The 11304-nt window shown below is 48.7% G+C and overlaps 1 long non-coding RNA gene across 1 annotated transcript; it reads right to left on the reverse strand.

Annotated features, from left to right (window-relative positions):
- Positions 1 to 1411: 1411 nt before the first annotated feature.
- On the reverse strand, positions 1412 to 5273 carry LOC115459701. The gene is made up of 3 exons (XR_003940324.1): positions 5210 to 5273; positions 1656 to 1766; positions 1412 to 1449 (listed from the first exon to the last, which is right to left on the reverse strand). It is a non-coding gene; the product is annotated as an uncharacterized LOC115459701 (long non-coding RNA).
- Positions 5274 to 11304: the final 6031 nt, after the last annotated feature.

The following is an 11304-nucleotide window of genomic DNA, read 5'->3' on the forward strand; positions in this document are numbered from 1 at the left end:
AGTGCTAATCAAAAAATGATAGGGAAAATGGCTTCTATGAATGTAGCCTTCCTCCCCCAACAATGGACAGACAGCATACACCTTTATGCCCCTTTCTATGTCTCAGCATCTGTGCTTTTAACCATTTATCTGCCATATTCAGAACGTGTGCGTGCACAGTACATGCACTTTTACCTCGTTTCTCTTTAAGAATCCATTCTTTTACTCTATTTCTTTACAACAATGTGCATACCTTTACTATGTTTCTCCTTCACAGAGTTTGCATTTTAACTTTATTTTGCCATAAGAGCACATATACTGTTATACTTTTATCCCATTTGTTCATGATAGGGCATACTGCTACCGCTTTTCTCTAACGTGCAGTGTACATACTTTCGCCTTGCAGACCTGCAGCAAATTTGCAAAATGACAAAGGGGCTCATTTTCAAAGCACTTAGCCTTCCAAAGTTACATAGGTTTCTACGGAACTTTGGAAGGCTAAGTGCTTTGAAAATATTCCTAAAAGTCTGCTTTAAGTGGATGTTTACAAACGTCCTTGCCCCTGAAATTTTGGAGTTCATAATTTAGACATTGCACTTGGTAAAACGACTATTCATTTTGGACGTTCACATGTATTTTCAAACACGAAACCCCAACATATTTCTTGCTTGAAAATGACTGTGAGATGGACCTTCTGGGGTTTTTTTTTTTTGACGTTATGAGTAGGACGTCCCAATTCTGACATGGACATCCTTTCGAAAATGCCTTTCCACATGTCCCTGAAATAGATGCCAAATATTCTTTTGAGTGTGACACAAAGCGACAACACATATCTAAAACATTTTGGGGCCTTTTTTACTAAAGGGTTGCTGTGTGGCAACCCAAATTACCACCAGCCCAACGTGGCTGCCAGTGGTAGTTCTGCCTCGAGCGCGTGCCATTTCTGGCGCTAAGGAAAATAATGTTGTAATTTCTAGCATGGTGCTGCCTGGTTACCACAGAATGCCTTACCACCACCCACTGACATGGCAGTAAGTGGTCACCTCTGCATGGCCATAGGGTAAGAATAATCTTACTGCATGGCCATGTCTTTTTTAGGGGCTTTTTACCTGCTACGGTAAAAAGGGCTCTGGCGAGTGGCAAAAACAGCCCTCATCGCTACCACACGGCCCCTTAAAGAGACATTTTCAAACAAACTTTACAATCTTCTGTTCTATTCCATATTTTTTTATACTGTAAAGAAAAACATAGAAAGATAAAGTGCTTTCATGAGTACCAATAATATAGACTAGAGAAAAAGAAAAGGGGAAGAAAATGATCGAGAGATTTTTGTTGTATTACCATTACTTTCTGCAAGAACTCCTAAGGTGAACAAAGCAGCTTCTTTCACCATACCCTCCATACTTGACTTAGCAAGGTTATTCACAAATATCAAGCCACCAATCTGTCTGAAGAAATCACTTGCTTCACCTATATTACAGAGAGAAAATCAATGATACAGGAAAAGAAATTAAGTCTCATAAGGTTAAACAAAATACCTACTGCATATTTTTAGCCTGGCAAGTATATACTTTAAAAACTCATACAGTTACCTAATTCTGATTTAATTTTTAAGAGACAATGAAACAATACTGCAGAAATAGAGCGCACAGAGAGTGTATGAATTAGGATCTTACTGTTCTGTTGACAAATTGAACAAATGGTGACCAGAGCTTCCTTCTGGGAAGTGGGATTGTCCATTTGGTATTTAAGACATTCAAGCAACAAGTTCAGATCAGTCTTCATCTCTGAATGATCAACAGAAATTTTAATATTACGAGAGTTTGCATTTTTTTCATGTTTGCCTTTTCCTTTTAGTGCTAATTATTGTCAATATTCTATAAATATTACTAAAGTAAGTTGTATTTTTTGAAAGCAGGAATAAAAATGCTAAGATACTTTCTTTTAAATATGCTGTTTGAAATTCCATGAATGCTGTAGGTATGAGATTAAGGCCAAGATGCACTAAAAAAATCATTAAAGCCCTTCCCTTAGCGAATTGGTAAGGAACGGGCATACATCAAGGAAAAGGAATGCAAATGAGCTGCTCGTTGTAGCTCACTTGCATTCTCTATTCCATCGGTAAACAGTCGGCCAGTCGAGCATGCGCAGAGCATGCCAAACACGCCTCTGTGATGCGGCTCGATTGTAGCAGGAGAGTGCAGTTGAGGACGTCCATCCAAAAAGATGTCCTTTTTGGACGTCCTCCCCCCACCCAATAATAAAAACATCCTTTTTGGACATGCTTCACTCAGCTAAGAGGCCTTGAAGTCTATGAGCCTATCACAACGCGTTTAGCTGAGCTAAACGCGCTGTGATTGGATCAGAAACTTCCAGGTTTCTCAGCTGAGTGAAGGACGTTTTTATTATTGCCGGGGGGGGGGGGGGGGGGGGGGGGGGGGGGGGGGGGAGTTCTTTATGGACGTCCATGATGAGCACTAAGGCACATCTCAAGAACAATGTATGAGATAAGGCACATCTCAAGAACTGGTTGGAATGTCTCTGAAGCCAGCTTGTGCAGGAGGGAGGCGGGGTATGCTTGAGGTTCTGGAGATAAGCCACCTGGCCAGTGGTTTGTTTACCTGAACTGAGAGCATTTGACTGAAACCTTATGTACATTCCTGGATAAGGTTTAGCTTAATAAAAAGGGGGCTTTTTGCAGCAGAGTTTTGGGGCTCATTCTGTGGATGGACGCATCATGCAGAAAAGACTTGTTTCTGGTCACATGGAGACCGGGCTTTTGCTGCAATGGGACCCCAGCTGATGAGATAAGGGCCTGAATGATGTAATTCCTGACCAGTGATGTTGTATATATCTTTCTTATTTTACTTTTCCATAGCCTTCCTTTAGTAATGTACTCGATTAGTATGTGTATTTCTTAATCATTGTGATGCAGTAACAATAATGACTTATACACTCTCCATTTAAAGTACTAATAAAGAGTTTCATTTACCCAATACGAATCCAAAAGAATCTGTAGTATTTTATTCTGTGAGCAGTCTGTGGTGATCAAGTGAGCAGGCTGCAATACAGGCTCTCTGGTGGAAACAGTCTCCCTTCAGGTGGTGGGGAGGGCTCAGAGAGGATCCCATAAGACTGATCTGAGGAAAAGTATCTGGGATCCTCTTCCGATTCACATGAGCGCTCCTCCTCGGTGTCGGATAGATTTCCCTAACGGAGTGGAGGAGTGGCCTAGTGGTTAGGGTGGTGGACTTTGGTCCTGGGGAACTGAGTTCGATTCCCACTTCAGGCACAGGCAGCTCCTTGTGACTCTGGGCAAGTCACTTAACCCTCCATTTCCCCATGTAAGCTGCATTGAGCCTGCCATGAGTGGGAAAGCGTGGGGTACAAATGTAACAAAAATAAAATAAAAAAATAAATGTCATGTAAGGAGCCATGACTTTGAGAGCAGCGTCAAAAAACCGGTTCTCGCCTCAACTCTGGCGAAGCTTCCTCCAATGATGTCGAGGGAATATTGGCTTGTGTGGCAGTCAATACTGGGACCACAATTGGCGCCGGAGGCCACATGCAGGCTGAGGGCCAGGTGGGGCCGCAGCAGAAGGTATGGCAGGCGCAAGCACTCATGATACCGATGCACATCACATAGTAACATAACATAGTAACATAGTAGATGACGGCAGAAAAAGACCTGCATGGTCCATCCAGTCTGCCCAACAAGATAAACTCATATGTGTATACCTTACCTTGATTTGTACCTGCCCTTTTCAGGGCACAGACCGTACAAGTCTGCCCAGCAGTATTTCCCGCCTCCCAACCACCAGTCCCGCCTCCCATCTCCGGCTCTGGCACAGACCGTATAAGTCTGCCCTCCACTATCCTCGCCTCCCAACTACCAACCTCTCTTCCCCCACCTGCTCCGCCACCCAATTTTGGCTAAGCTTCTGAGGATCCATTCCTACTGCACAGGATTCCTTTATGCACATCACTGAATAAGGCCATCCAGCAGCTCAGGGAGCAAGGCCCGGATGCGCTCGCTGAGGGCCGACACCAGGAAAAGCTGGGGTGCCAGTTGGGGCACAGGTTGCAGAACCGCTGGGGTAGATATGGGAGCATGATCTCGGCTGCTTGGAGACAGTCTCGTCAGCAGAGCAGTCCTCCCGGCACCAACGCTTCTCGGGTCCCGAATCCTTCAACGCCCCAGAGCTCACAACACCATGTATTGAGGGTGACCGATGACCATGCTTCCTGGCCTTTGCCTGAAGTACATCACCTAGGCTCCTCGGTGCCGATAAGGACGACGTCAAATCCTCATGTCGCCCCAGGTTTGGGTCCAACGATGTATGATCCCGGGGGGCCTGCACAGCAGAAGGCCTCGAGATGCTTCACTGCTCCCAGTGTCTAAAGGTCTCAAAGCAGCCATGCTTCTGAGGCTCCTGATGCCAGTACGATGCTCTACATCGATGCCAACACCTCCAACCTCGATGCCGAGGAGCCAGACTTGGTTCCAAAAATCTTCTCTCGTTGAGCCTCTTGGGAAACCTGGGTCCTCTTCTTCATGTGAAGATAGAGAACACAGCAGGGCTATGGTCAGGCCCAAGACACTGCATACACCAAGATTGGATGTCCTTTCCCAAGATAGTCCGACTGCAACACGTACAACACTTGAAGCCACTAGAAGTCTTCGTGGACATGGAAAGGAAAACCTCGTCGGCCAAATCAAATGACATGATGGTGCCTAAAAAAGGGGCAAAGGCATGAAAAAAGGGAAGAACCCCACCAAAGTCAGGGCCTAAAAACGTCCCATGACGTCGAAAAAGAAAGAAAACTTAAACCCGGGCAAAACTCGCTAATAAAATAAAGGACGGGTTTTAAAAGGGAGAAAAATAAAGGGAAAAGAAAAAAGCCTAAAGGCACTAAAAGCTCGGTGAACTGGGCAAATGAGGAGAGGACTGAAAAGATGCAGCTTCTCATCATGTGGAAAAAAGAACTGAGGAGACCGCGTTCACGCCACAGGCAGAAAGGCACTCGCACATGCGCAGCGGAGTGCAGCTCGCACTTCACAAAGCTCTAATTTTTTTATTTTGGCATAAATACCGGACTGGGCGATGCGGATTGGCATCTACCCACTTGTGAGAATATTGGAGCCCGCTTGTCCTCGGAAAAATAAAATTATATGTGCTTTGGCAATAAAGATGGTAAAAAACATGTAATTAAGTTGTTGATATCTTACCACAATGTTTCTGTCTATTTCCAAGATTCCCATTTTGTAGCGCACACATAGTCTCAAATCTGCAAGTATAAACATTTTTTTGAAGAGCTAAAATCTGATTCAGTTACAGAGCAAACATCACATAACATAATGGTGCTAATAATACATAAGGAGAGAGAGGGAAGTATTTCATTTTTTTTTACTTTTCATTGTTCTTCCCTGTTACTGTCCCTCCCTCCCCCCCCCATACCTAGCTGGAATTTGCATCAGCCTCATAATATGTTTCAATTCAGTAAAGCAACATCATAAGTCCATCATATGAAGCCAGTACGTTCTTCTCCCTTCATACATACAATGCCATATTTATGTCCAGATTGAAAACAAATGCCATTTCACCAATCTGGGACATAAATTCTAGTTCAATCCTTCAACTCCCATCAGAGGGAACACAATCCATAGCTATTCTTGAAGCTTATTTTGATATACAGTGTTTGGTATATAACAAAAAAATAAAACAACAAAGGAGAGGCAGGGTACTGTAAAGGAAAAGCAACAACACTATCAACGAATGCAAACTACAAACTTTAAAAAAAAAATACATTTTGGTAGTTTTAATAAAAACAAGAAACAATGATCATTAAAAAGTGATCACAACAATGTAACCCCCCTGGTGGTGGAGTAAGGTATTACACTGTTTAAAAATATGTCCCAAAGTTTCCCCAAAATAATCTCTACACCAAACCAGTAAAACTAACATTAAAAATAAGTTATATTTTATTAACATATATGCATGATGATAGCAGTACTTACTCACTTTTCCTTCTACAGAGTTCTCAGATGTCAACAGCATAACATTCAGGTGCATCACAAAGACAACATTTTAAAATCAGCATCAGATAAGTAACTTTTCTTATTTTCAACAGTATAATGCAATAAGCAAGTTTCTAAATTAACCCTTTATTTTCTGAGACTTAGATGCAAAGAAACCTTTTTTGGGATCTGGAAAAAAAAAAAAAAACGACAAAAAGATGATCAGAACAACAAGTCATTCGTTACTTGAAGACACTGGATCAGAGAATGACGAACATGCAGAAACCTTAAAGAGTCAAAAAATTTTGACACAGTCCTCTATGCGAAAGGAAGGCAAGAAGAAAGGCTGGTTTAAGTGAAACACAGAAACAATCTCAGGGAGAAAAGCAGGAAAGTGAATGATAAATACCTGTAGCAGGTGTTCTCCGAGGACAGAAGGCTGATTGTTCTCACGACTGGGTGACGTCCGCGGCAGCCCCCACCAACCGGAAGCACGCAGGGCACGCCCACCGCGCATGTGCGGCCGTCTTCCCGCCCGTGCGTGACCGTTCCCGCTCAGTTGAATGACAAGCAAAAATGATCAACGCAACTCCAAAGGGGAGGAGGGAGGGTAGGTGAGAACAATCAGCCTGCTGTCCTCGGAGAACACCCGCTACAGGTATGTATCATTCACTTTCTCCGAGGACACGCAGGCTGCTTGTTCTCACGACTGGGGTATCCCTAGCTCTCAGGCTCACTCAAAACAAGAATCCAGGTCAATTTAACCTCGCAACGGCGAAGGTACAACAGAAATTTGACCTACGAAGAACAACTAACAGAGTGCAGCCTGACCAGAATAAATTCGGGTCCCGGAGGGTGGAGTTGGATTTACACCCCAAACAGATTCTGCAGCACCGACTGCCCGAACCGACTGTCGCATCGGGTATCCTGCTGGAGGAAGTAATGTGATGTGAATGTGTGGACAGATGACCACGTCGCAGCCTTGCAGATCTCTTCAATAGTGGCTGACTTCAAGTGGGCCACTGATGCTGCCATGGCTCTATCACTATGAGCCGTGACATGACCCTCAAGAGCCAGCCCAGCCTGGGCGTAAGTGAAGGAAATGCAATCTGCTAGCCAATTGGAGATGGTGCGTTTCCCGACAGCGACCCCTAGCCTGTTAGGGTCGAAAGAAACAAACAATTGGGCGGACTGTCTGTGGGGCTGTGTCCGCTCCAAGTAGAAGGCCAATGCTCTCTTGCAGTCCAATGTGTGCAACTGACGTTCAGCAGGGCGGGTATGAGGCCTGGGGAAGAATGTTGGCAAGACAATTGACTGGTTAAGATGGAACTCCGACACCACCTTTGGCAAGAACTTAGGGTGGGTGCGGAGCACTACTCTGTTATGATGAAATTTGGTATATGGAGCATGAGCTACCAGGGCCTGAAGCTCACTGACCCTACGAGCTGAAGTAACTGCCACCAAGAAAATGACCTTCCAGGTCAAATACTTCAGATGGCAGGTATTCAGTGGCTCAAAGGAGGTTTCACCAGCTGGGTGAGGACGACGTTGAGATCCCATGACACTGTAGGAGGCTTGATAGGGGGCTTTGACAAAAGCAAGCCTCTCATGAATCGAACGACTAAAGGCTCTCCAGAGATGGCTTTACCTTCCACACGATAATGGTAAGCACTAATCGCACTAAGGTGATTCCTTACTGAGTTGGTCTTGAGGCCAGACTCTGATAAGTGCAGAAGGTATTCAAGCAGGTTCTGTGCAGGGCAAGAACGAGGTTCTAGGGCCTTGCTCTCACACCAAACGACAAACCTCCTCCACTTGAAAAAGTAACTCTTTTTAGTGGAATCCTTCCTAGAGGCAAGCAAGACACGGGAGACACCCTCAGACGACCCAACGCAGTGAAGTCTACGCCCTCAACATCCAGGCCGTGAGAGGCAGGGACTGAAGGTTGGGGTGCAGCAACGCTCCGTCGTTCTGCGAGATGAGAGTCGGAAAACACTCCAATCTCCACGGTTCTTCTGAGGACAACTCCAGAAGAAGAGGGAACCAGAGCTGACGGGGCCAAAAGGGCGCTATCAGAATCATGGTGCCGCGGTCGTGCTTGAGCTTCAGTAAGGTCTTCCCCACCAAAGGTATGGGAGGATAAGCATACAGGAGGCCGGTCCCCCAATGGAGGAGAAAGGCATCCGACGCTAGCCTGTCGTGCCTGTAGTCTGGAACAGAACAGAGGCAGCTTGTGGTTGGTCTGAGAGGCGAAAAGGTCCACTGAGGGGGGTGCCCCACTCTCGGAAGATCTTGCGTACCACTCTGGAATGAAGCGACCACTCGTGCGGTTGCATGACTCTGCTCAGTCTGTCGGCCAGACTGTTGTTTACACCTGCCAGGTATGTGGCTTGGAGGAGCATGCCGAACTGGCAAGCCCAATGCCACATGCCGACGGCTTCCTGACACAAGGGACAAGATCCGGTGCCCCCCTGCTTGTTGGTGTAATACATTGCAACCTGATTGTCTGTCCGAATTTGAATAATTTGATAGGACAGCCGATCTCTGAAAGCCTTCAGTGCATTCCAGATCGCTCGGAGCTCCAGGAGGTTGATCTGCAGATCCTTTTCCTGGAGGGACCACAGACCCTGGGTGTGAAGCCCATCGACATGAGCTCCCCACCCCAGGCGAGATGCATCCGTCGTCAGCACTTTTGTGGGCTGCGGAATTTGGAATGGACGTCCCAGGGTCAAATTGGTCCGGATGGTCCACCAGAGCAGTGAAGTGCGGCAACTGGTGGAGAGGCGGATGACATCTTCTAGATTCCCGGTGGCCTGAAACCACTGGGAAGCTAGGGTCCATTGAGCAGATCTCATGTGAAGACGAGCCATGGGAGTCACATGAACTGTGGAGGCCATATGACCCAGAAGTCTCAACATCTGCCGAGCTGTGACCTGCTGAGACGCTCTGGTCTGCGAAGCGAGGGACAGGAGATTGTGGGCCCTCGCTTCGGGAAGGAAGGCCTGAGCCGTCTGGGTATTCAGCAGCGCTCCTATGAATTCCAGAGACTGTGTTGGCTGGAGATGGGACTTTGGGTAATTTATCACAAACCCCAGCAGCTCCAGAAGTTGAATAGTGCACTGCATAGACCGGAGGGCTCCTGCCTCCGAGGTGTTCTTGACCAGCCAATCGTCAAGATATGGGAACACGTGCACTCCCAGCTTGCGTAGGTACGCCGCTACCACCACGAGGCACTTTGTAAACACTCGTGGGGTAGAGGCGAGCCCAAAGGGCAGCACACAATACTGAAAGTGCCGTGCGCCCAGGCGGAATCTGAGATACTGTCTGTGAGCTGGCAGTATCGGGATGTGAGTGTATGCGTCCTTTAAATCCAGGGAACATAGCCAATCGTTTTTCTGAATCATTGGCAGAAGGGTGCCCAAGGAAAGCATCCTGAACTTTTCTTTGACCAGGAATTTGTTCAGGCCTCTCAGGTCTAGGATGGGACGCATCCCCCCTGTTTTCTTTTCCACAAGGAAGTACCTAGAATAGAATCCCTGCCCGGATGGTACGGGCTCGACCGCATTGGCGCTGAGAAGGGCGGAGAGTTCCTCTGCAAGTACCTGCTTGTGATGGGAGCTGAAGGATTGAGCTCCCGGAGGACAATTTGGTGGCAGGGAGGCCAAATTCAGGGCGTATCCGCACCGCACTATTTGGAGAACCCACTGGTCGGAGGTTATGAGAGGCCACCTTTGGTGAAAAAAATTTTAACCTCCCTCCGACCGGCAGATCGTCCGGTACGGACACTTTGAGGGCAGCTATGTTCCCGTGGATCCAGTCAAAAGCCCGTCCCCGGCTTTTGCTGTGGAGGCGCACGCTGTTGACGAGAACGAGCACGCTGGGGCTGTCCCTGTGCCTGACGAGGCCTTCGGGCCGGCTGGGTGTACCTACGCTTTGCAAAAGAATAGGGCACAGCCTGCCGGGCCCGGGAAAAACGTCCACCTGCTGAGGTGGGTGCTGAAGGCGCCCGGTGGGAGAGCTTGTCGAGGGCGGTTTCCCGCTGATGCAGTTGGTCCACCAGCTGCTCGACCTTCTCACCAAAAATATTATCCCCCCGGCAAGGGACGTCGGCCAGTCTCTGCTGGGTGCGGTTGTCCAGGTCAGAGGCACGCAGCCATTGTTCCGCATGTGGATGCTCGTATAGAGCTGGTATGACTGGATGCGGGTCACGAGCATGGAGGATTGGTAGGCCTTCCTCCCAAACGAGTCCAGAGTGCGAGACTCCCGCCCCGGGGGCGCCGAGGCGGTATCCCTCGAACTCCGTGCCCTCTTGAGAGCAGAATCCACGACCGCCGAGTCATGGGGCAATTGGGGCCGCATTAACTCTGGGTCCGAGTGGATTCTGTACTGGGACTCTGCTTTCTTGGGAATGATGGGATTAGATAGTGGTCTCATCCAGTTCCGAAACAGTGTCTCTTTGAGGACATTGTGCAACGGCACCGTGGAGGACTCTTTAGGTGGTGATGGATAGTCGAGGACCTCGCGCATCTCAGCCCTCGGCTCATCCACAGAGACGAGAATGCAAATAGACATATCCCTTACAAAGGAGGCAAAGGAGAGGCTCTCAGGAGGCGAGAGCTTCCTCTCTGGTGAAGGCGTGGGGTCCGAGGGAAGACCCGCAGACTCCTCTGAGGAGAAATATCTGGGGTCTTCCTCTTCCCCCCACGAGGCCTCTTCCTCGGTATCGGACATAAGCTCATGTAGCTGAGTCCTTAACCGGGCCCGGCTCGACGTCGAGGCACCGAGGCCTCGGTGTCGTCGAGCGGTGGACTCCCGCGCCGGCGGGGACGAAGCTCCCTCCATCGACATCGACTCCACCTGCGTGGCGGTCGAGACCGGCGCCACAAGTGGCGGCGGTGTCGACGGCCTCGGCACCGGGCTAGAGCTCGCCGGCGCCACAGTCAACGGCGCCGAGGGCGCAAGCTCCCCGGCGCCGGCACAGCCTGGCGCATCAGCCCTTCCAGGATCCCCGGGAAGGATGGCTCGGAGGCACTCGTCCAGGCCCGCTGCCGGGAAAGACGGGGGGGGGGGGGGGGGGGGGGGGGCCGGTAGAGGTGTCGGTGCCGGAAGCTGCTCAGGTCCAGGAGACTGCACCGAAGTGCTGGGACCCTGACGCGTCGGTACCTCCACTACCGAAGGGGATCTCTCCTCTCGACGCGGACGCTTCGGCGTCGACTCCTCGCCGGTACCGAGAGCCGGATGCATCGAAGGCGACCGATGACGGTGCTTCTTAGATTTCTTGCGGTGCCCGTCATCGGTGCCAGGTG

Source organism: Microcaecilia unicolor, unplaced genomic scaffold (assembly GCF_901765095.1).
Source record: "Microcaecilia unicolor unplaced genomic scaffold, aMicUni1.1, whole genome shotgun sequence".
In the NCBI taxonomy this organism is placed as follows: domain Eukaryota; kingdom Metazoa; phylum Chordata; class Amphibia; order Gymnophiona; family Siphonopidae; genus Microcaecilia; species Microcaecilia unicolor.